The sequence below is a fragment of the Myodes glareolus genome, chromosome 12 (genome assembly GCF_982192425.1).
Source record: "Myodes glareolus chromosome 12, mMyoGla1.1, whole genome shotgun sequence".
Taxonomy (NCBI): Eukaryota; Metazoa; Chordata; class Mammalia; order Rodentia; family Cricetidae; genus Myodes; species Myodes glareolus.
The window spans coordinates 25,040,772-25,062,382 of record NC_142037.1 but is presented as its reverse complement, the minus strand read 5'-3'; the positions used below and the strand labels follow the sequence as shown (position 1 = coordinate 25,062,382).

Below are 21,611 nucleotides of genomic sequence, written 5' to 3'. Positions count from 1 at the left end.
AGCTATTGTGTTTAGTTTGCTGTGCCTCATCTTCCACCAAAACCATCCTCAGATCGACTTGACATCTTGTCTCAACTTAAGTCCAGCAAACTAGTCTTGAAAACCAGAGGCAGCAATCGTTGTAAAAGATTCCTTTCTGCTTGGTTTATTTTGCCAGGAAGCTTCTCTCACCTGACAGTCTCTTCCACCTGACAGCCTCTCCCACCTGACAGCCTCTCCCACTCCCACCTGACAGCTCCTCCCCACCTGACAGCTCCTCCCCACCTGACAGCTCATCCCCCACCTGACAGCCTCTCCCCACATGACAGCCTCTTCCCACCTGACAGCTCCTCCCCACCTACAGCCTCTCTCCACCTAACAGCCTCTCCCATTCCCACCTGACAGCTCCTCCCCACCTACAGCCTCTCCCCACCTACAGCCTCTCCCCACCTGACAGCCTCTCCCACCTGACAGCTCCTCCCCACCTGACAGCCTCTCCCCACCTGACAGCCTCTCCCCACCTGACATCTTCTCCCACCTGACAGCCTCTTCCATTTGACAGCTTCTCCCCACCTAACAGCCTCCCTACCTGATATCCCCCCAGTGAGAGCTTACCCCCGATTGAAGGTTCCCCCAGAGCTTTTCCTTACCTGAGAGCTTCTCCCCCTTACAGCTTCTCTCCCTGACAGCCTCTCTCTCCCTGGCAGGCTCTCTCTCCCTGACAGGTTCTCTGGGCCTGCATCATTTTCTCCTGCATTCAGCGATCTAATTACTGATATTCCTATCTCCACTATAGAATTTTTATCTCATTAGAGCAGGGATTTTTTGTCTCTTCTGTCCTTTGTTCTATCCCTGACAACTAGAATGATGCCCCACTCCAGCCTTGATTCTACTGACTGAGGCGACATCCGTCTGTGACAACCACTGAAGTATGGTGAAAACGAGGGTGGCTGTCACACGGGCAGGGAAGTCATGAATGGTGTCAGACCCACCTGTACTCTCTCTTATATTCTTTTCTCTTCAGCATTTCTGCCCATCCGTCTTTATCCTTCTATTGTAGGAAACTGCCATCCATTGTTAGGGGGAAAGCCTCTTGTATCTGAATTTACATTCTACGTGATAGCTGGGTACTAGGAGAAAACAAAACATTGAGCCCCAAGAAATGGACAAATACTTTTTTTCAAACTCACATTCTTTATTTTTTCTTATTCTCATGCCATCTCTTAAGGGGACGTTGACTTCATCTGTAGCTGTTACTATGGAGTTACTCTCCAAATCAGTTGTTTGGTTAACTACTGTGTGCATACGTGCTACTGGAGTCAGTGAACCAGGATGGGCAGGAGGAGCAAGCTTGAGCCAACACTCAGGTCTTCAAGTTTGGGTGAAAGTGGGGCCTGATTGTCAACAGACACAAGACGAAGCTGAAAAATCATGATCACTGATTGGCAGCATAAGATATTTGTTTGTGATAATAGCTTCAGTAGCATTGTTGCTATGCATATGTCATGGACCACACACACTTCACACACTTGAAGTCTGCAATCGAATCATGTTTACTCTGTTAATAGACCGGTTTAGCTGTTGGTGCCATCCATTTTAGAACATTTTAAAAAGTTAAGGGGGGCGGGGGGAGAGAGATTATATGTATAGGAAGGCATCACAACATGACCCTTAACAAAGAAGTCAACCGCCACAACCATGCAGAGTCCCCGTGACATGAAATGCCCCAAATAGACAAGTCTACAGAGACAACTGAGATCAGCAGCTATGTAGAGCCCAGGAGGGAGCAGCAGGGTTGGGGATCTGGCGCGATAAATGGGTCTAGGTTTCTTTCTGGCCGGAGGTAATGGGAAACTGTTCTAACAGGACCAGTGAGATGGCTCTGTGGGTAGAGGAGCGTGTGGCCATGCCACACCGAAGAACTGGACTCTAATGCCGGAGACTCACATGGTGGAAGGAGAGAACCAGTTCCTGCAGGGTGACCAAGTGCTGGGATTACAGGCCCGTGCCACAATGCCCAGCTTCTTCTCCCTTCCTTATGGCATCATTTGCTGCACAGAATCTCTTCATTTTGTCACGTCTCAGTTTATTTCCCTTTTCTCTTACTATTGTCATCTTTAATTTTGTGCCAAATTAGTCTTTTTTGGAACCAACGTCATAATAGTTTCCTCTGTTTTCTGCTAGGAGTTTAGCTTAGAGATTTTACTGTAGCTCCTCCATGTGATCATTTGCTCAGTTTTGAATCATTTTTTATGTATCATGAGGCATGAGGTTCCAACTTAACACTTATCCATGTGAATATCCAGTACCGTGTTGCAGACAGTTGCCTTTGATTTCTGAATAGTCTTTACCTGGTATACATTTTTCTTTTATTTTTAAGATTATAATATAATTAAATTATTTCTTCTTTCTGTCCTCCTATACTTCCCTTTCAGATTCATGGCCTCTGTTTTCATTAATTGCCATTAAATGCATTTTATGTATATGCATTTACATATAGGTTTCTAAATCTAACCTGTTGGGTCTGTATAACGTTAGCTCATCTGTGCATGTTTGCAGGGCTGACTATTGGGTATTGGATAACCAGTTGGTGTGCCCTTCCCTGGGGAAGACTGTTTCTCCCTCTCTCCTCATTCCTTAGTTGCCTGTAGTCCTTGTGTAAGGTTGGCCTCCTTGTCTTTCCCTTGTCCCCTTCAGCAAGCCTATTGTTATTGCCTTGGTTCAGCTCACTTTGAGGCATTTGTGTTGATGAGAATTTGTGGGCTGTAGCTTCTGACATTCCTAGGAGGTACAGCAAGCTCCCTACCTGGTCCTCTGACTCTTACCGTCTTCCTGCCTCCTCTTCCACCATGGTTCCCGAGCTGCAGGTGTAGAGAGGGTGTTTTGCGGATATACACATTGGGACTGGACTCCACCACTCTGCATTTTCATTGGTTGCAGTTTTCTGTAATAGTTTGCATCTATTACAAAACAGCGTTTTCTTGATGAGGGGTGAGGACACAGTCATCTGTAGGTATGAGGACGAATATTAAGAGTGCAGTTAGGGATTATGCAGAATTAGCAAAGTGGTGGTTGTAGGTTCTTCACGATCCATAACTTCATTAGCCCTGGTTAATGGGCTAGATTTCCAGTACCAGACATGATTTTCTTTTGCTCAGTTCTTAAATCCAATCAGAGAGATGTTAAGGTATGTGTGCACTACTACAGCCTTAGGGCTATTGTGCCATGGTGGTCCTTGTACCATAGGCATCACAGCTGAGTGGGACTGTTGATTACTTCCTTCCTGTGGAAGCTTGCGTGATGACTTCTGGTACCATGAAAGCTGGTCCCCCAGAGAAGGGACATTCAAGTCAGTTCCATCTCTGGGTTCTCTGGGCACTATTTCTGAGGTGCTTGGTGTCTTCAGCAATAGAGACTCACCTTCTACCTCTGGGGACAATCAAGGGCAATAGAAATCAACAGCCTGTTGATTTTAGAAGTATCTTGAACAACCTGACCAACAACTCAAAAGAGGACTTTCATGCCTGGTATTGAGATTCTTGTTAAGTGGTCTTTGGCTCTTGGAGGAAGCATTATTGTAACATGAGGGCCGGCTTGTTGGGGTATCTGTTCCCGCCTGGTACCCCACAGCTGGCAAGTCCTAGATAAAATCAACCACACAGAGATCTCTATAAGTTATAAAGCGGATTGGCCCATTAGGTCAGGCTACTTATTAGCTCTTATAACATATATTACCCCATTATCCTTATCTATGTTAGCCACATGGCTCAGTACCTTTTTTAGCTGGGCAGGTTACATGCTGTCTCTTCAGTGGTCTGCACAGAACTGCGGAGGGAGCTTCCTGCTTTCTAGAATACTCCCAGTCTCTTTTCTCCACCTCTACTTCCTGTCTGGCTTTCCTGCCTATACTGCCTGCCTGGCCAATCAGCGTTTTATTAAAATATGATTGACAGAATGCAGATAATTCTCCCATACCACATTATTATTCCAGAAAATCTTATTTAAACAATATATCTATACACAGATGTATTTAAACTATAGGTTTGCTTAATCATATTATTTCTTGTGACTTTTTCCAAACATCCTTATTGTTATTTTGCCTTCCTCTCTCCTCCTCCTGTATTTATCTCTGTTCTCTCTCTCAAATTAGAGCCCTCCCCTTTCCCATTTCCTGAATCAATGCCTTATCCCTGCTATTCCGCTCTCTATGCCCCTACCTCAGCCATGGTCCCTTTTTGTTTTCTTGGTTTTCAGGATATATACACTCAAACCTGAAGATCTGGAGTTAGGCGCTCTGATGAGAGAGAACTAAGATGCTGGTCTTTCTGGGTCTGGGTTACCTCTCTGTCTTAGTCAGGGTCACTAGTGCTGCGATGAAACACCATGACCAAGACACATTGTGGAGAAAAAGGTTAATTTGGCTTGCACTTCCACATCACAGCTCATCACTAAAGAAAATAGGACAGGAACTCAAACTCTGTGCAGAGGCCATGGAGGAGCGCTGCTTACTGGCTTGCTCCTCATGGTTTGCTCAGCCTGCTTTCAGAACAATCAGCCCAGGGATGGCATTATCCACAAAGGGCTAGGCTCTCCCATATTAGTCACTAATTAAGAAAATGCCCTACAGGCTTGCCTACAGCCCCATCTTACTGAGCTTTTTCTTCATTGAGGTTCCCTCTTCTCAGATGACTTTTGTTTGAGTCAGGTTGACATAAAAGTACCTGGCAACACTCTCCAATAGCTGTAAAGGAAAATGAAAGCATGAGTTTGGCAGGGAAATGGATGGAATAGAAAAGATCTAATTAATATACATTTTTAAAAGATCACTCTTAAGTGCAGTGTGGGAAGGGCTTAAAGGGGGCAAGGGCAGAAGAGTATACAATTGACCACAGCCCATGTGTTGGATGTTACAGGAGACACTGGACGCCTGGTAATGAGCAAGTCAGGCATAGCCAAAACCTGTGGCCAGATGCATGCTGTTGTCATGCATGCATGGTGGTGTCTGACAGCTGCAACACTGCCAGGGCGTGGCAGACTGACTGAGGACTATGCTGACATTAAGTCATGGCGGCTTGAGTTAGTGGTGGCATGGTGTCACAAAAAGTGAGGTGAGGAGGGTTGGGGTTAAGAATGGCATTAGCGGTTGTTCAGGATTTTGATGGTAATGCTAGTTAAGTCCTGAGGATGAGCTAGGCTTTCTACTGAGCTCTGTCCAGGCATTATTTTATGTGACACTCAGAAGTGACCCAAACCTCCAAACTAAACCTCCACCTTCATTGGACCAAACCTCTGCTTAGGGAAGCAAGTCACTCACTCTAGACCCCGAAGCTGTAAAGCTTGATAAATACAACGATGCCTTTTACCAGTATAATGAGCTGCTTTTACATTGTTAGGTCTTTCCGAGCAGCATTGGATGAATAGCAGTTCCAATCAAAAACCCAATAGCGAGGGAAAACTCAGCTAAAGCAAAACCACTGTGGCCCGTACCCTCAGACCGCACACAGTAACAGCCACATGGCCCTTCCGAGAAGTCAGCCCTAACCTGATTGCTTTGTTACCCTTGCTTCTAGTCTTGTAGCTCATGCCAGGCATCTGGTTCTCCCAAGGTGTGGCACACGCCTAAGGCATAGAGGTAGATTTAAGTGTTGAAGTGAAGCCTGCTTGCTCTTGACACATCCTTCCTCCCATGATGCATTTCTGATTGATAATACTTACAAGTCCAGGCTGAGGAGGAAAAGGAAATAGTAATTATGCATCAGTAGGCAACGGTCAGGGGAGTGGATACAGGATGGCTTTGGCCGTGTGTGTGTGTTCTACAATTATGTCATGTATACCCCAGGACCTGCCTTCCTCGAGTGCTGGGTTTTACAGCAGTATAATGATGTTAGGAAAATCGGGATGAGATTACCATTTTGACATAAGGGAGAGCAAATATTTCAAAACCTGATGCTTGCACATATATCTTGAGTTGAAACAACTCCTGAGTTGTTAAGTTTATTAGGGAACTTCTTAATAGCTCAGAGTATCTGGGACATAAAAAAATATAAATGACTACTATGAATACATGGTTTTTACTTACTATTCCATTTTTTTTAACTTTTGCCCTTATTTTTAGGCCTAGCATCCTGAACCTCATGGCCCCTTTCTACCTATGCTCTAGGGTTTGGCTGTGAGTGATGACCGATAAACAAACTGAGCGCCAATTTGCTTTTTCTCTGCCATTAAATAATTAACAATTTCTTTTTGTTGTTGTTGTTTTCTTGGTTGATTTTGTGGTGCTTTGTTCTGCTGCTGATGTGCTGTTAACACTGCCCTGAAAGCAAAACAGAGGCTGCGGAGGAGCCAGCAGCAACTGGGGAAGATCTGCCCAAGTCGCCTCCTGAGACATAAAATGTGAATCCAAGGAAGGAAGCCAGGGCTTCTGGGTCTTTTTAGCCAAGAACAACAAAGATTAGGTCACCAGTAAATTGTTTTAAATCGAGGTTTCACATTTTCATTTCAAAGGGAGTATTTATACACGCATGCTCTCTTACTGAATGACAGCAAGGCTGTCTGTTCTAATTAGCTTCTGGCATTGCTTAGAAGCAGACAGACAGACCCTGCTGCTACAGAATGGCAGCGGGAGTGGAAGGGAATGGGCCTCTCTCCGTTCAAGTGGCAGAGCATTCCTGCCTGCATGTGGACACTCGGGACGTGAGCGTCTCGGTTTCAGTGAGCCTTTGCCCTATTCTCGCTTGAATTAGGATTACAGTAAAGGGCTCTTGGGTGGTGTGGGGATGTAGTGCCGCCTGGGATTTCATGGTGGACCACTGAGCTCTCATCCCCCAAACCAGTACAAGGAGGAATTTGGTGCCTGGCTCCAGGCCTTCCTTCTGGTTGGAATGTCTTTTCACTTTCACGTTTCAAGACTAGCACAACCCAAGCCTGACTGTCTGGGCAGCCTGCACACTCCCTTAAGGACTGGCCAGATCGGTCAGTTGGTGCTCAGAAGGAAAATCAGACTCCTGTTCCCTGCAGTATGATGAGCTCTCTCAATGCTTTCCTAAGGAGATTGCAGCTGTGCTTCCTCCCCCTTAGTAGGAGTAGTTAGTGAGGAGAACGCTCAGAATCGGGGCGGGGGGGGGGGATGTGACCTGTGGGTGAGCATGTGTCTTGTGTGACTATTTCCTGAGGTAAGCAAACATCTCTTCACCCCAGACTGGGTACCAGAAACAGGCCAAGGAAACAATTCCATTCAAGGGGAACTTGGTGAGCAATAATTCAAAGTATTACGGGAACGTGGGTAACTTACCAGTGGCTATACCACTGAAGACAGTGTTTCTCCCCGCAATCGAACACATTCCCGGAGAGTGGTAAAGCCTAGAGAGTCCCTCTTTCGGTGGCTGTCTGGTCCTCGGGGACAGGAGGGGCCTCACGAGCCTCTTGCTACCTCCATGATAGATGATTAAAGAGCTGAATCTTCTGCATTTCGTGCAGTTATCCTGACTGCCAGGAGAAGAAATAACTCCAGCTATACAAGGACTTGGACACCAAACAGAGCCCTGGGGTCCCCAAGTCTCCACTCCTCGTCGCCCCACCACACAGTGTCTGAGGATCCAACTCAGGTCTCCACATTTGTAAGGCAGGAGACTTACCAACAGAATCATCCCCCAGCCTCTTTCTTACTTATTGATGAGAGTCACGGCCTTCCGCAAGCTCAGTGGTGTGGCCTTGCTCAACTCAAACTTCATGAGCCGCCTCCTCCTAGTAAATGCTTACAAAGTCTTGTGCCATGTCTCTGTCCCAGCCCTAAAAATGGAGGCAGAGACCCTGGTTCTGAAAGTTCAAGCCATGTGTGTACTTAAAGAAAATAACCTTATTGAAATATAAGTCATATGCCAACAGCTCAGCCATTTAGGTGTACAGTTCAATTCTTGATAATCCCCTTACAGATATACACACCCTCTTCTCAAATCCATTCTAGAATACTTTCATCACCTTGAAAAGAAACCCTGTGGTACTTTGTAGCCTCAAGCCCTAAGCAGTAACTTACCTACTTTCTGTCTCTATGAGATGCAACCATTTAAGTCTCTGGTGCGAAGCCAACCCTATAGCCAATAGTATTTGTCAACTGGCTGATTTTCTGTTAAATGCACCTAGCATATTTTATTTATCTGTTTGTCAGCTGATGGACAATTGGATGATTCCCTGCTTTTCTTCCTATGAACATCTGTGAGCCAGTTTTTGTGTGGATGTGTTTTCATTGCTGCCAGGTGTATGCCTGTCAGTGTGTTGTGTTGTCAAACTGTTCTCGCAGGCACCCTGCCCCTTCCCACCAGTGTTCAGGGTTCCCTCGGGTTGTCACCACTGCTGATTGTTGTATATATTATTATATTATACTATGACATGTCCTGTGACTCTCAGGTTAATGGCCATCATGTTGGATGTACCCTTGGCATCTCACTGAGGAAGCCATGGATCTGAACCCTGTAGCAATGCCTACTGCTAAGAAATAGCCCCCGGTTGAGTTTCTCTTTCCTCTGGGTGGCTTTGGGTTGTCCCTCTCTTTCTAGGGACCCTGTAGCTAGGCTGTACCCTCAGAGCCTTACCAAACCTCTTGGTTCTAGCTCTCCCTGATGAAGGTCTGTGGGAGGTCCCCATCTCCTAAAGTGGGGTCTGCATTGGCGAGGTACAGGAACTCCATAACTTGCCTCAGCCTGGTTCCTGTTTTCGCTCTGATGTATTCATGCATCCCGTGTGTGTCACGTGCTTGTGTGGCATGTGCTTTGGGACATCTGACCTTCCTTCCTGCAGGTCTCTTTGACGTGGTGACTCTCTGCCATCTGGAAGAGACTTTTCCCAGACTACTACAGCACTTACTAGTGTGTGGACATAATGCATTGTTTTGTGTTAGTTAGGACTGCTGTTTGTGCATACAGAGAATGCATGTGGCGTAGAAGCCACAATAAAGCATCCTTCTCAGTCTCTGACCAAGGAACCCTTCCTTACCGAGGCTGCAGACGATCTATGTGCCTCAAATCATATCCTTCCTTTGTCTTCAGTTTGATACTTCCATTATCTTCCTTGTTCCCTAATAATAAAACATGTTATCTCTATTCTTCATTCACTTAGTGAAGTGTGTGTGCCCACACATGTGCACATGCCCCAGCATGCATTTGGAGGGCAGGAGAAAACTCATGGAAATCCATACTCTCCTTCCACCATGGTGGGACCCAGGAATTGAACTTGGGTCATCAGGCTTGGTAGCAAGCACCTTTACCCCTTCCTGACCCCCCCCACAGCCCCTTCTCCATATTTTTTATCCTGTCTGTTAAAGGCAAATAAATGGAATTGTATTGTTTTCTACAATTTGGCTTTTGTCACTGAAGGTTCCTGATGTTTAATCCATATTAATTCATTTAGTCACGGTCTATTCACCGTCACTGCTGCAGAAATTCCATTGTCTGATTACTAGAACAACTTATTATTACTCTCCTGGCAATAGATACTTGGCCTGTTGCCAGACTTGGGCTTTTCCGTGCAATGCGGATGACAGAAATAGTAAAAGTCTCCTTGCACAAATATTTTTCTAGTGTTTAGTGTGTGGGAGTAGAAATGCTTGGTAGTGGAGAACACACATGTTTAACTTCACTAGATGATGCAAAAATTATATCCTTGAGCGAGTGTATAAAAGGTCTTTAGTGTAAAATCTTGCCTGGATTACTGTTAGGGTTCTTCGGGCTATGAAATGGTGTCTCCTGGTTTTCTGTCCCTCTGGTTGCTAGGGAAATGGCCGAGTCTTCAGCAGTGACATGGTGGTTTTACAGTAGTGGCTCTCATTCTACCTGAACCGGACACACAAGCTTTCTTCTAGCTATCATGTGGCCATAACTTCTTTTTCTATCTTTTTACATTGGAATTTTCTGAATTCTTTTAAAACATCTCTTAGCTGGAGTTTGGTTGTTGTGGGAAGATCTGTGTAGCTAGAGAGCTGTGTCCACTTGTGCAAGGCCTGTGCTGAATACTGGTGTCCGAGTGGATAGAGAAAGAGAGAGGAGAGCTCATAGCTGTGGTACTGAGCAACTTTCTAAGACACACCAGGATTCCCACCCTCTGCGTAATCACCAAGAAGAGTATGGGTTTGGCCTCATCACTAGGTTCTGTTACTTGGTACACTTGATCTGTAAGAGCTGGAGATTACCCGAGTGGGCCTAGGCTACTGTGTAAGCCTTTTAAATCTGGGGAGTGGGAGGCTGTGCCTGAGAAGGTAACTCGGTATACGTGCTCAGCACGCATAATTCTCTGGATTCTATTCTACCACAAAAGTAATCTGTCAATCAATCAAGTCACGTAGGTTCTTAAAGGGAATAGAATTTGATGGGGTACTGTTTATTTGTTAAGGAGGAGCCTGCACACTAAGATAAGCAGGTGGCCTCTGGGAGCCTGGAGTGGTCCAGGTGACTTCTGGCATGATCATGGAGATCTCGGCTCCATAGCTATGTGGATGTGAATTCTACCATGACAATATAAGTTTGGAAGGTGATCCAGCTAATTCAGTCTGTGTAATGCCTGGAGTTTGACCCCAGGAGACCATAAGGATAAACCTATTCTAATGAAGTATAAAATGGGAGGGAGGTTAGATGTTTGCCCACCTTCTAAATGTGAAATGGTATTTCCAAGTTATTTTGTATTTTTCTACTTGCTAATGATATAACAGAAATCCTGATGGCATCTTAGAAAACCGCCCCAGCCAGGCATGGTGGTGCACACCTTTAACCCTAGTACTCAGGAGGCAAAGGTAGGCAGCTCTCTGTGAGTTCAAGGCTATTCTGGTCTACAGACAGAGTTCCAGGACAGCCAGGGTGATTATACAGAGAAGTCCTGTCTCGAAAAACCAAGAAATAAAGAAGAAAGAGAGAAGAAAGGAAAGAAAATTCCCTATGCCGCACTGATAAATTCATTTCTCCCCTTCCCTGTTTACCCCAAACACTCACTGCCCACTTTACAATGTGTCTGTAAAGTTACTGATAAATAGATGCTGTTGTTACATACTATGGCGAGCGAGTTCAGTGCTGACAATCCTGTGCCTTGGAGAAGATTCTGCGACACTGTCTGAGCAGTTTCAGAAGACAGCTAGCACAGGTGCGGAGCATTTGGGAGACAGCTCTAGCAGCGGCTGTTGAGCACAGAGGAGCTGAGAAAATGTGACCCGAGGGTTAGCTGGGCTGGCAGGCGGTGAGCACAGAGCCTAAAGCAGTACTGTCTGGGGTTGAATGGGAGCCAGGGCCGGAGGGGATGAAAGTCCTACCTCAGGGCAATATAAGTTATCAAATCTGTGAGCTTTCATGACGGACTAACTGCTTTCTAAGAGAACAATTGGTCCCTCCTGTGCTGTCTCTCCATTTCACAAGCTGACTTTGGCATAGGGCCCCACAGGACCTACCTCTAATCCTTGGGCTGTTCTATTAGATAAGGGAGACATATAGTAGCTATTATGTTGATGTCTCCTTCAATAGAAATATCTTGTATTGGGAACAGATTAATTAACGAAGACCATGTCTGTGTCTTTAAAGTATCACAGGACCATTAGCACAGCGTGAGTCCTTAGTCTGGACAATCAATATGAAGTCAACATTCATTTCATTTTATACCAATGTTGGATAGCAATTGACTTTCCTTGTTAATAGTTATCATAAACAAACGTTACCAGAAAAAGCACGTGAAAAAAGACTTATGTGCTGCACTATGTCCTGGGCGTTAGAGCATAAATGTCACACAAAATCAACATGTTCAAGCTCTCTGAAGAAGCTGAGATGAAACGCTGCCTACTTCATTATTGTCGTCTCTGCAGGTCGTGGTCACCACAAGGAAGCTTCCTCCTCCACCAACCAAGGTGGGGGTGGAGGGGGGGAGAGAATAGGAGCCATCTTGGAGATACGGTCACTTATTCTTTGGACATGAAGTTGTCTTTCTGATTAAGTTGGCCAGGTCACCAAGAGTGACCCTCACAAAGTCTAGCTTGGGAAGCCGGTGACTGCCTTTATCAGATACCATCACCGTCGGTGCCACGTTGTGATAGCTGTCCTTAACCCTGGCAGTTTATGGATGTGGAGGGGACATATCCTGCAGTGGACGGGATGCTGAAATAGCGTATGATAGGCGTGTTGGGAGGGTGGCAGGTAGGGCTGAGAAGCCGAGACTCGCTGTGCCCTGTTCCTGGAGCTTCAGCTCCATTGCTCCATTGATGCCGGATGCTGCTTCCTGTGTGGCTTTCTCTTCGTCTCTTTATCACTGACTTCACCTTGGTTTTGTATCAGACATTCCGCTGAGAACAATTCCTTGTACATTCTCAGTTCCGCCACTGTAGACTACTTTGTTGTTTCTGGTGTTCAGCCATGACCCCATACTGACATTGAGAAGGTCTTATCTATGAGGAAATACACATAAATACACATATGGTAAGATGGAGAGAACCAGACGGATTGGGGGGGATCACTTATAGATCAGTTTGATAGTATTAAATCATATGCCCAAAAGGACCCCAGAAGTTCGGTCTGGTGACCTTATGGTTAGACATGATGTGCCGTGTGATAGCAAGAAAACCAGCACGTATTGAACATTCGTTTTGTGCCACATTCTGCACTAGACATTTTATTCATGTTTTTTATCCCATTCATGTGGCGCTGTCTTTCATCTGACAAGAAAACCAAACTTCAGAAAAGGTGAATAGCCTCACCAGCTAACACTTGCCTGTCACCTGATACCTTTCCATGTGCTGCCTTGCCGACAGGCTGAGCAGGAAACTAAGAACATTATTTTGCATTAGTCCCTCTCAAATGCATCAGCAGCGTGCGCCCTTTAAAGAAGCGCTTTGGTGAGTTCTTTTGCCGGGAGAATCATTTTCTTATTGGTGTGAAGTAGATGGTGCCGTCTTGGTCTTGTGTAGGGACTGGGAGGGGTCTCTATAGTGAGAGAGTGAGAGGAATGGGGGACCCTGAGGGGAGACGGTGGATGGGACCGGAGGCACTGCTGTGAGAGGCGCGGGGTACTTTGATAAGATGATAGGAAAGGCCATGGAGTCACGGCAGGTGTTGCTGTCGCTAACTTTGTAAGTCACGTGACAGGGTAAAAGGGAAGGACAGGAAAGGGTAGGGATGTGAAGGTGTTATGTCCCTATTCCCAGTGTCCCTCATTTCGGTCCATTTCAAATGGTACTCTCTGAAGGTTCTGAGACCTCCAGGGGCAGAATCCATTTCCCTGTTTTCAGCTTCCTCCCTCTTTACAACCTGCCAGTCCAGCAACCCCTGCATCTCTTCCCCAGGTACAGTCTTTGGTGGTAAAACCCCCGTATATGCACATTTAAGATGACATTTAGTGTTCACCCGGAACATCTCAGATCATCTCCCCTTCTCGAGATCCAGAATTATAGATGAAAACTTCCTTTTTGACATTTAAGGTAAAATTGACAGTTTCCAGGGATTAGGGTATAGACATGCTTGGGGCTGTTGCTCAGCCCACCACGGCTGGCTTGAAAGTGGTCCTTCTCCTTGGAGCTCATGTACACGTGGTAGGATGGATAAACCAGGAGACCTGACAGGTGCTTACGCTTGCCCCTGTGTAACACACTTTCTTCCATGCTAAGAAATGTTACTTAGAGCTGGGCAGTGGTGGTGCACGCCTTTAATCCCAGCACTTGGGAAACAGAGACAGGCAGATCTCTGTGAGTTTGAGGCAAATCTGGCCTACAGAGTGAGTGCCAGGGCAGGCTCCAAAGCTACAGAGAAACCCTGTCTCAAAAAACAAACAAAAGAATGTTATTTAGTATATCAAAAGAAATCTGTGTCTCTGTTGGTGTTTTTAAAAACACAGTAAAAGATAATATGCCACAAAAAGTTGTAGGCAACCAGAGAAATGAACGTGGTGTTGCCACACCTGTGCTCCCTCCTCTCGAAGCCAAAGGAGCAGCTCCATACTGCAGTTCTAGAAAGCAAATCTCGAAGCCTTTGGACAGCATGATGCCCTCCCGCATGCCCATGAGAACCTGTGTCCCAGGGGCTGAGCAGTGCTCAAGTCAGGCCTCACCCAAATAAACTTCCCCAGGGGCAAGGTTTCCAACCCAAGCAGCAGATCAGCAATAAAACACAAACTCCAAGTGTCCTTCAGCAACAAAAACACATGGGATGTTTTTCTATATAATATTTCACATTCAGTGTAATTGTAGATTAACTTTTATAGAGAAAATATTTATTCAGGCCAGATCTGCTTAAATCCTTTCATTTCCTCCAGCATGACGAGCCACTGGGAATATAGTCCCCTTTGTAATTTCCTACCCACTCGCCCCAGTTATGGACAGGACATTAACTCTGCAAAACCTCCACATGGGAAACTGCCCCAGACGGAAGTCTTTAACTGGCCAGAACCCTGGCTTTGGGGAGGAAGCCCTGGCCTGGGTCAGGCATTGCTATACAAGCCAGAGTCACAGGACCTGGCTGGCTCACCTGCCCGACTGTTCTGTGCCTCCGAGTTCTCAGAGCTCAGGGGGGCAGCAAGCAGGATCAAGTCACCTGCAAGGTTCCTTCCTGCACAGAATGCCGGGCTCGTCTTTCAAAGAACCGCATACCGTGTCCCATCTAGTTAAAACACAAGCCTGTTTTTATAATCTCTATTATATGTCAAAAACTCAGAATAAGTTTAACAGTGCCTACATTCCCAGTGTGAAGCTCCGACGGGAAAACTGATGAAGCTTGGAAGTGAACCACACCTGGCTTTGGATCCTGTCGCCAACATTCACCAGCTGTTGAGGAAGTGACTGGGGTCGCATTTGCTGTGGGTGCCCCAGGAAAGTGTCTGTGAAAGTGTAGGGAGTGCAATATATAGCCAGTAAACGCCTTTAAAAGTGGAGGTGAAAGCAGGAGCGGTGTCTTGTCCACTTTTTTCTCTACGCTGAGCCTCCACCTTCAGTCAAGCCAGGAATGAAGTTTACATCATGTTTTCCGAATGGTGGGTGTTGTTGTTTAATGACAGCATGTTCCCCAGCAGACTCGCAGAGCAGCCCTAGTCTGACAAGGACGGCTGTGGGTCCCTGCAAGGTCCCCAGGGTGGCAGGCTGGTCCCGCCATGCGGCCTGGAGAGTCAGGCGGGCGGGTGCGGCATATAAAAGGCTCACAGGACATAGTAAATAAACATAAGGGTAAACATTTATTACTTAAAGAAGAAGGAGAGAAAGAAAGGCAGAAATAGAAAAGAGGACAGAGAGAGGAAAAACATGTGTGCACATGCTAAGAGACAGGGATAGAAGAGAAAGAGTTAAGATGGCGACCAGGAGGTCAGAAGTGGCTAGGAGTGGGCGTGGCTTGCCCCTTAAAGGGACCAGAGCCAAAAGAATAACATTCCCAGATCCTTTTTAAAATAAAAAGTAGAAGATTAGACATTACAGTTTGGAGGAATTGGGGCGGCGAATTCTCAAGACTGCTTCCGGCTGATTTGTGGGCGTCGTCTTTGAGGGGGGAGAATCCAAGAGAAAGGTGGGTGTTGGTCACATCCTGGCATAGTTGGTCTCTGCTCCCGACAGGTGTCTGTGACATGGAAATGTCTGGTGTTTCTTGTACCTGGTTAGGGTATTGACAGAACAGAGGACAAAGTTAAATTAAGAAAAAATTTTTTAGGACCAGGGAATTGAGGGGTATGTATCTGACCTGTTTACGGTGGGTTCTTTAATTCGGCTCCCTGGAACTCACAAGAACTCCTTGGGTTTGTAAAAACAGAATTTTAGAATGTATAATGGCTGTGACATATTTTTATACAATGAAAAGTATTTTTTATTTGGTGAGGCAACCTGGCAAAACCTCTCAGCTATCAAACTGTCAGAGATCTTTGAGAAGGATAAGATTTTACTTGAGTTACTGATTAAAAAATGACAGAGAACTTACTTGGTTGGCACCCAGAGCTACTCTTTTGGGTTCTCCATGGTCGCTGAAGGTTGTATTTGACCTTTGCTGTTTAGCACAGAGCCTGCCAGGCTTTAGAATACCCTGTGGCCTAAGAAATCTGTAGGAAGACAGGCCTACCTTACCCGGGCAGCTAGGCTGTCGATTCCAGTGATTCTGTCCACGTCTGGAGGACTTCAGTTTAGGTGAAAGGCAGTTTTTGCCCAATGGTCAGCGTTTGGCAGTTGAAGCGAACTGTAGATGGACGCTGGTCTGTGACCATTTGTCTTTTGTCTTCTTGGAGGAAACGGAGTGTTGCTGCTAGGAGCCAACCTGTCTCTTTTTGTTATGAAAAGTTTTTTAAATAATTAAATATTTAACTATCACATTCCCCAGATCTCTGAGCAGTTGAGGGCTATGTATTAGGTATAACTGCAGTATAGAATCTGTCTGGAAGGTTGGATCTGAGCTTGACTGTATCAGAACAGCTTAATATTAAATATAAGAGAAGTAAAAGTACATACCAGTTTAAAATATGAGACTTATGATTTTGTAGTCTGAAATGAGATGTAATGAATAATTATTATACATAGAAAGATGGAACAGGAATTAGGCAAAGTGCATGTTTCTGATGGGCCCTATCAGAAGCGCGTCACTATGCAAAACACCTGCAATTAGAGTTAACGAGAGGATTTCAGTGAGCACTGAGGAGGGGGAGGGGAAAGCAGGACATACATAAGAATGGAAGAGCTTGGTCATGTGACCTGGCTCTCAGTGACTCTAGCGATAAAGTCACCTGACCCCAATGAACATGGCAGCGGCCACGTGTTGTGAGGGAAAAGTTACAATTTTTGAGCTGTAAGGATTTTAAGCTTAACAAGAGGGACCTGAAGGCATGATCTGCCCTGTTGTTGAGTCACCATGCCGAACCATAAACCACAGAGGGGGGCAAAAGGCTGGAACGGAGAAAACTGTACCATGTCGCGGCTGGAATGGAAAAGCCGGGGACTGCCTGTCATGGGCAGTTGCTATCCAGAGTCTGAATCGTGAAAACCCGCGTAAACAGAACGAACACCCAGGACCACGTGGACGAGCATCCTCGATCCACGGGTGGGGTGCTATGGGCCTAGCTGGATCTGGGTCGGTTACTTAGAAACCAGGGGCTGGGACCACTCTGTAGCGGTGGTTATGACGAGAGGAGAGAAAAGGGAAAGAAAAGAAGTGAAAATGAAAAAAGATAAAGAAACTGAGGACCCGGTCTTCAGTCGAATGAAAGAAACTGAGGACCCGGTCCCCAGTCGAATGCACAGCACAGGAAGTGTGCAGTGCTAACGCAGGCAGACCAACCCCTGGGGTTGTCCAAGCACGATTCCGGTAAAGGAAAGCAACCATAGCAGAATGAAGCAGAACGAGGAGCGACTCACTGATTGAAGCCATCCGGGAAGCCAGTGGTAGGAGTGGAAAAAGAACCCGGTTCAGGATATCCGAGTCACGTGGCACCAATGTTGTTGTTTAATGACGGCATGTTCCCTGGCAGGCTCGCAGAGCAGCCCTAGTCTGACAAGGACGGCTGTGGGTCCCTGCAAAGTCCCCAGGGTGGCAGGCTGGTCCCGCCATGAGGCCTGGAAAGTCAGGCGGGTGGGTGCGGCGTATAAAAGGCTCACAGGACATAGTAAATAAACATAAGGGTAAACATGTATTACTTAAAGAAGAAGGAGAAAAAGAAAGGCAGAAATAGAAAAGAGGACAGAGAGAAAAAAAACATGTGTGCACACACCAAGAGACGGGGATAGAAGAGAAAGAGTTAAGATGGCGACCAGGAGGTCAGAAGTGGCTAGGAGTGGGCGTGGCTTGCCTCTTAAAGGGACCAGAGCCAAAGGAATAACAGTGGGTGGTTCGCAATCCACGAGATGATAGTGTATCTCTGGTGTAAAAGAGATTAGTGTTTTAGGCAGTAACATTCTCTGTCTCGCTAGCAGATATTCAAGGTGGTCCCCTGGACATCTTACGCTGAGAAGTGCCCCCATCACACAGTTGCAAGGGCCGACAGGACAAGCCTAGATCCTCCACAGAGGGCTGCTTCTGCAAGCCTGGGCTTCTCAGCAGGCATCCCCTGAGCGCCTGGTGGGAACTGGGAATCAGCATGTAGAGATGCATAAGGGGGTGTGACAGGTGAACTGGGAGGCGTGTTTCCAGAAGTGTGCTTCTTGGAAAACAACTGCTATTTAGACACACTTCACACTGATTCCCTGGGTGGAAGGGGGCTGGAAATAACTTCCTTTCAGGTGTTAGAAGATGGAGCATTTTTTTTCATAAAACGTGAGTTCACCATGTTTCGTTGTTGTAGTCAGAGGCTCAGGGTTAATCTTGAAGATACCGCCCCCCACCCTGTCCTTGTGTAGGGTTTTCCTTGATATCGGGGGTTCCCTTCTGTGGCTATGCCTTAAATTCCTCACCCTGTGTTCTGTCTTCTTCTTGGTCTGGGATGGCAAATGAAACCTTACACCCCAGAATCACAGAGTGCCTTGCTCTGGTTTCAGAGCCATTTTCTCACCTTTCTTCCATTCCTCCACTCTGAATACCCTCAGGGCTTCCAGGCCCTGTGGCAGGGCCTTTTGCCTGTTGTTTCATTTGACCCTAATTAGTGTCCTTCATGGCTGGCCTTGATGACCCCGTTTAACTGGGCTTCAAAGAAACTGGGCCATTTATGCCTTCTGTCCCTTTTAGGAATTGTTTAGTTAGAACCTGGGTCTGAAACCAATGATGACACCAATTATTTAAACTCTGGTGACATTTTTGTCCTTCTCTGTGTCAAAATTATTAAATAATGATGTAGTGATACCCAGGCTTTCGTGGGGTCAGTCCTGTTCTGCACCTGTTGGCGTGTTTGTTTGATTTTGGTTTCCCTTTTCCTAAGGTGAAAGGAGAAGCCAGAAAGGGACATAAAACAGAAGATCCGTCCCCAGTTTGGCTTCTCCTGTGTTCTAGTACTTTATAAGCCGCAGTCAAAGGAGATGATTTGGAAGCTGTGGTGCACATCAGGGGCAGAGTTTCCATGCACAAATAATAATAAATAATATATGATTGGCTTGTTCTCTAGAAGCCTTACTATGCTAACATGCATCCAGCCGGCAGAGACCAAAGTGTCCACCCCTCCGGTGGAAATGCCTAGAAAGCAATGCAGAAGGAGATGGGAGGAAGGTAGAGATTAGCAGCTCTGCCTATGTGAATGAGGATGCGCAACCGGTACACCAAGGCCCCTGTTTTTCCTCCTGTTATTTCCGGTAATAAACATGTGACCTGAAGGAAGCCTTGGTGTTGCTGTTCCGGCCTTCTTAGTGTTGATAGCCACAAGTGGTGTGACACCAGCCACCCACAGGTCGTGCTCAGCACTTTTTCCTCCTCGTGGTTGAGCGTCTTCATTTGGTCTCTATTCTTTTCTCATGTTTAACACACACCCCTTAGAGGAGTCCCAGTGTGGAATCCCTGCCTTGTTACCTAACAGCTCACTATGCATTATGCAAAAGGTGGATGTTGAGTTCTTGGACCTTATGGACCTGTTTGTTGTTTTAAAGAGGGAATTCAGGTAAGAATTCAAGCCACACTAACTCAATGTGGCTCTTGTGCCAGCAGCCTCCTCATTTTCTTCACAAACCGCTGTGACCAGAAGGCTATATATTTAGGGGAAATGCTTTCTACTCTTGACTTTTCTTTCTTCTGGATATGACGGGTTGAGTCTGTGAGTGCTGATATAAACGTCTTGGGCCACCCAGGTGCTGTTGTAATCAAATGGACAGAGTGTAGAATGGAAAACCGTCTTCAGCTTAAAAAATAAACTTGAGGGAGCCAGGCTTGATGCTGCATGTCTGTAATCCCAACACTTAAGAGGCTAGGGCAGACTGAGGCTGGGCTACATAGTGAGACCTTGTTTCAAAAGCCCATGGGCAGAAAGTATACTTTGCTAATGTGTACAAGGCTCTGGGTTCCACCCTGCTCCCCCGCCCCGTAAGCACCAGCAAAGCAAAACAAAACACCAAATTCGATCACAGAATTCAAATAGTAAATGCACGCACACACATACACTAATACATACGTGCTTGAGTTACAGATAGAACTAATGTTAGCGTATGTCCACTAGATCAAGGAACACATTATTATAATATGCGGCAATGGGCTTGTTCACCTCCCTTAAACAGGAGTCCACCAAGGGCTTATGAATGATCATATGTTTATTTAAGCCACATTTCAGGTTGTGGAGAGTTTATTTAGACTCACGATGGCAGCGGTTGGTTTGATGATAAGGTGGAATCCAGGAGTATCTGCTGTTGGTGGCCTGCACAATGCTCTGTCACTCAGAACTCTGGTGTCCCTGGTGGTCTGTGAGTGACATGAGAGCATGCCTGCTCCCGGGGGGATGCTGGGAGGGAAGAGAAGGCTCTTACTGTAGATGTGAGGGACAGTGCAGTTCAGGAGCTGCTGCCATGTCTGTGGATCACTGTGGTCCTCTCCCAGACTTCTGCTTGTGCAATTTCTGAGAAAACAAGCAAGCAAGCAAGCCAACAAGCAAAAACAAAAACAAGGCAAGCAAACAAACAAAAACAAAAGCAAAACAAACAAAATATCAACCTTTTATCATCAAAGCACCGGGGGCTGAGCTTTCCCAGCCTCATCCCTGTGTTCTCCAAAAGGAGGCCATCGTCTTTCCACAGCTCTGCACGGAAGTGGAGATCGCAGTGATCTTCTCCTGACTGTTAAAGCAGGATGTATGTATTCTTTAGTTGGTGCTTGGAGACGCCACCTAAATTTCAATGCTTGGAGAAATAAACGAAATGCACTTCCTAAACTAATATTTAGTTCCTTGTCAAGAATGTTAGCTGATATAAATGAATCATTTCTGTGGGTCCATGTTTTACTTGCAATGTTTGGTCGCATTGTGTCCTCTGTAAGGGATTCAGCCCCTAAGCTGACGCAGCCTGCCCACTCCCTGATGACAGGATGGGCTGTCAGTCACCTTGCAAATGGGTAAAACTCCCATACTCACCTTAAAAGCATAGTTTCCCCCAGCGAAATAACTGGCCTATTGCTTTAAAAAGAGGCGTGGTCTCCCACCTTCGTGTTATTTTGTCCCACGGGTGTGAACAAACCTGGAAAGCATGCACATTTGGAAGTTATTGACAGCGTTTAAAACTCCCACCCAAAATGGAGAATAATTATGGCTGGCTGGAGTTTCTGTTCCATATCAAGGGTGCCATTTCCCCACACATAAAAAAGTCAAAAGTGTGTGATCTAAGGACAGCGCACAGTCATGTAACAACGCTCCATGCCTGCATGGTAGATGAAGAAAGCCATGTGTGTGAAAACCATCAGCGCCCACGAAGGGAGCAATCTGAATGACAGCAGGTGTCCCAGTGAGCAGAGAAGCCATTTAGAGCATAATAAAGAAGCCATGAGGGATTCTACTCCTCAAAACCCAAGCCAGAGCTTTGGGCATGAGGAGACAACCCCTCCCCCAAAAGCAAGACTGTTAGATGCTTGTAGAACTGGGAAGCAACGAAGGGAATAGAAGTTCCCAGCAATGTCACCTTTCCTAAGCCATTCTCGGTTTGTTATGGACACTTGGCAAATATCAGTGAGTTTGTTCATGTATGCATCATCTTTTGGTGACCTGTGTCAAATATTTGGTCATGGATGACAGAGGAGACCGGGACCCAGTCAGTAGCCCAGTGT

At 46.1% G+C, this 21,611-nt stretch overlaps 1 protein-coding gene and 1 long non-coding RNA gene across 8 annotated transcripts in view; one reads left to right on the top strand and one right to left on the bottom strand.

Moving 5' to 3' along the window:
• Atp8a2 (ATPase phospholipid transporting 8A2) overlaps positions 1-21,611 on the top strand; it is a 577,323-nt gene that overhangs the window by 311,309 nt on the left and 244,403 nt on the right. The gene's annotated exons all lie outside the window — the stretch shown is intronic.
• On the bottom strand, positions 15,138-17,765 carry LOC148120225 (uncharacterized). Its single transcript, XR_015739450.1, has 2 exons — positions 17,309-17,765; positions 15,138-15,566 (listed from the first exon to the last, which is right to left on the bottom strand). It is a non-coding gene; the product is annotated as an uncharacterized LOC148120225 (long non-coding RNA).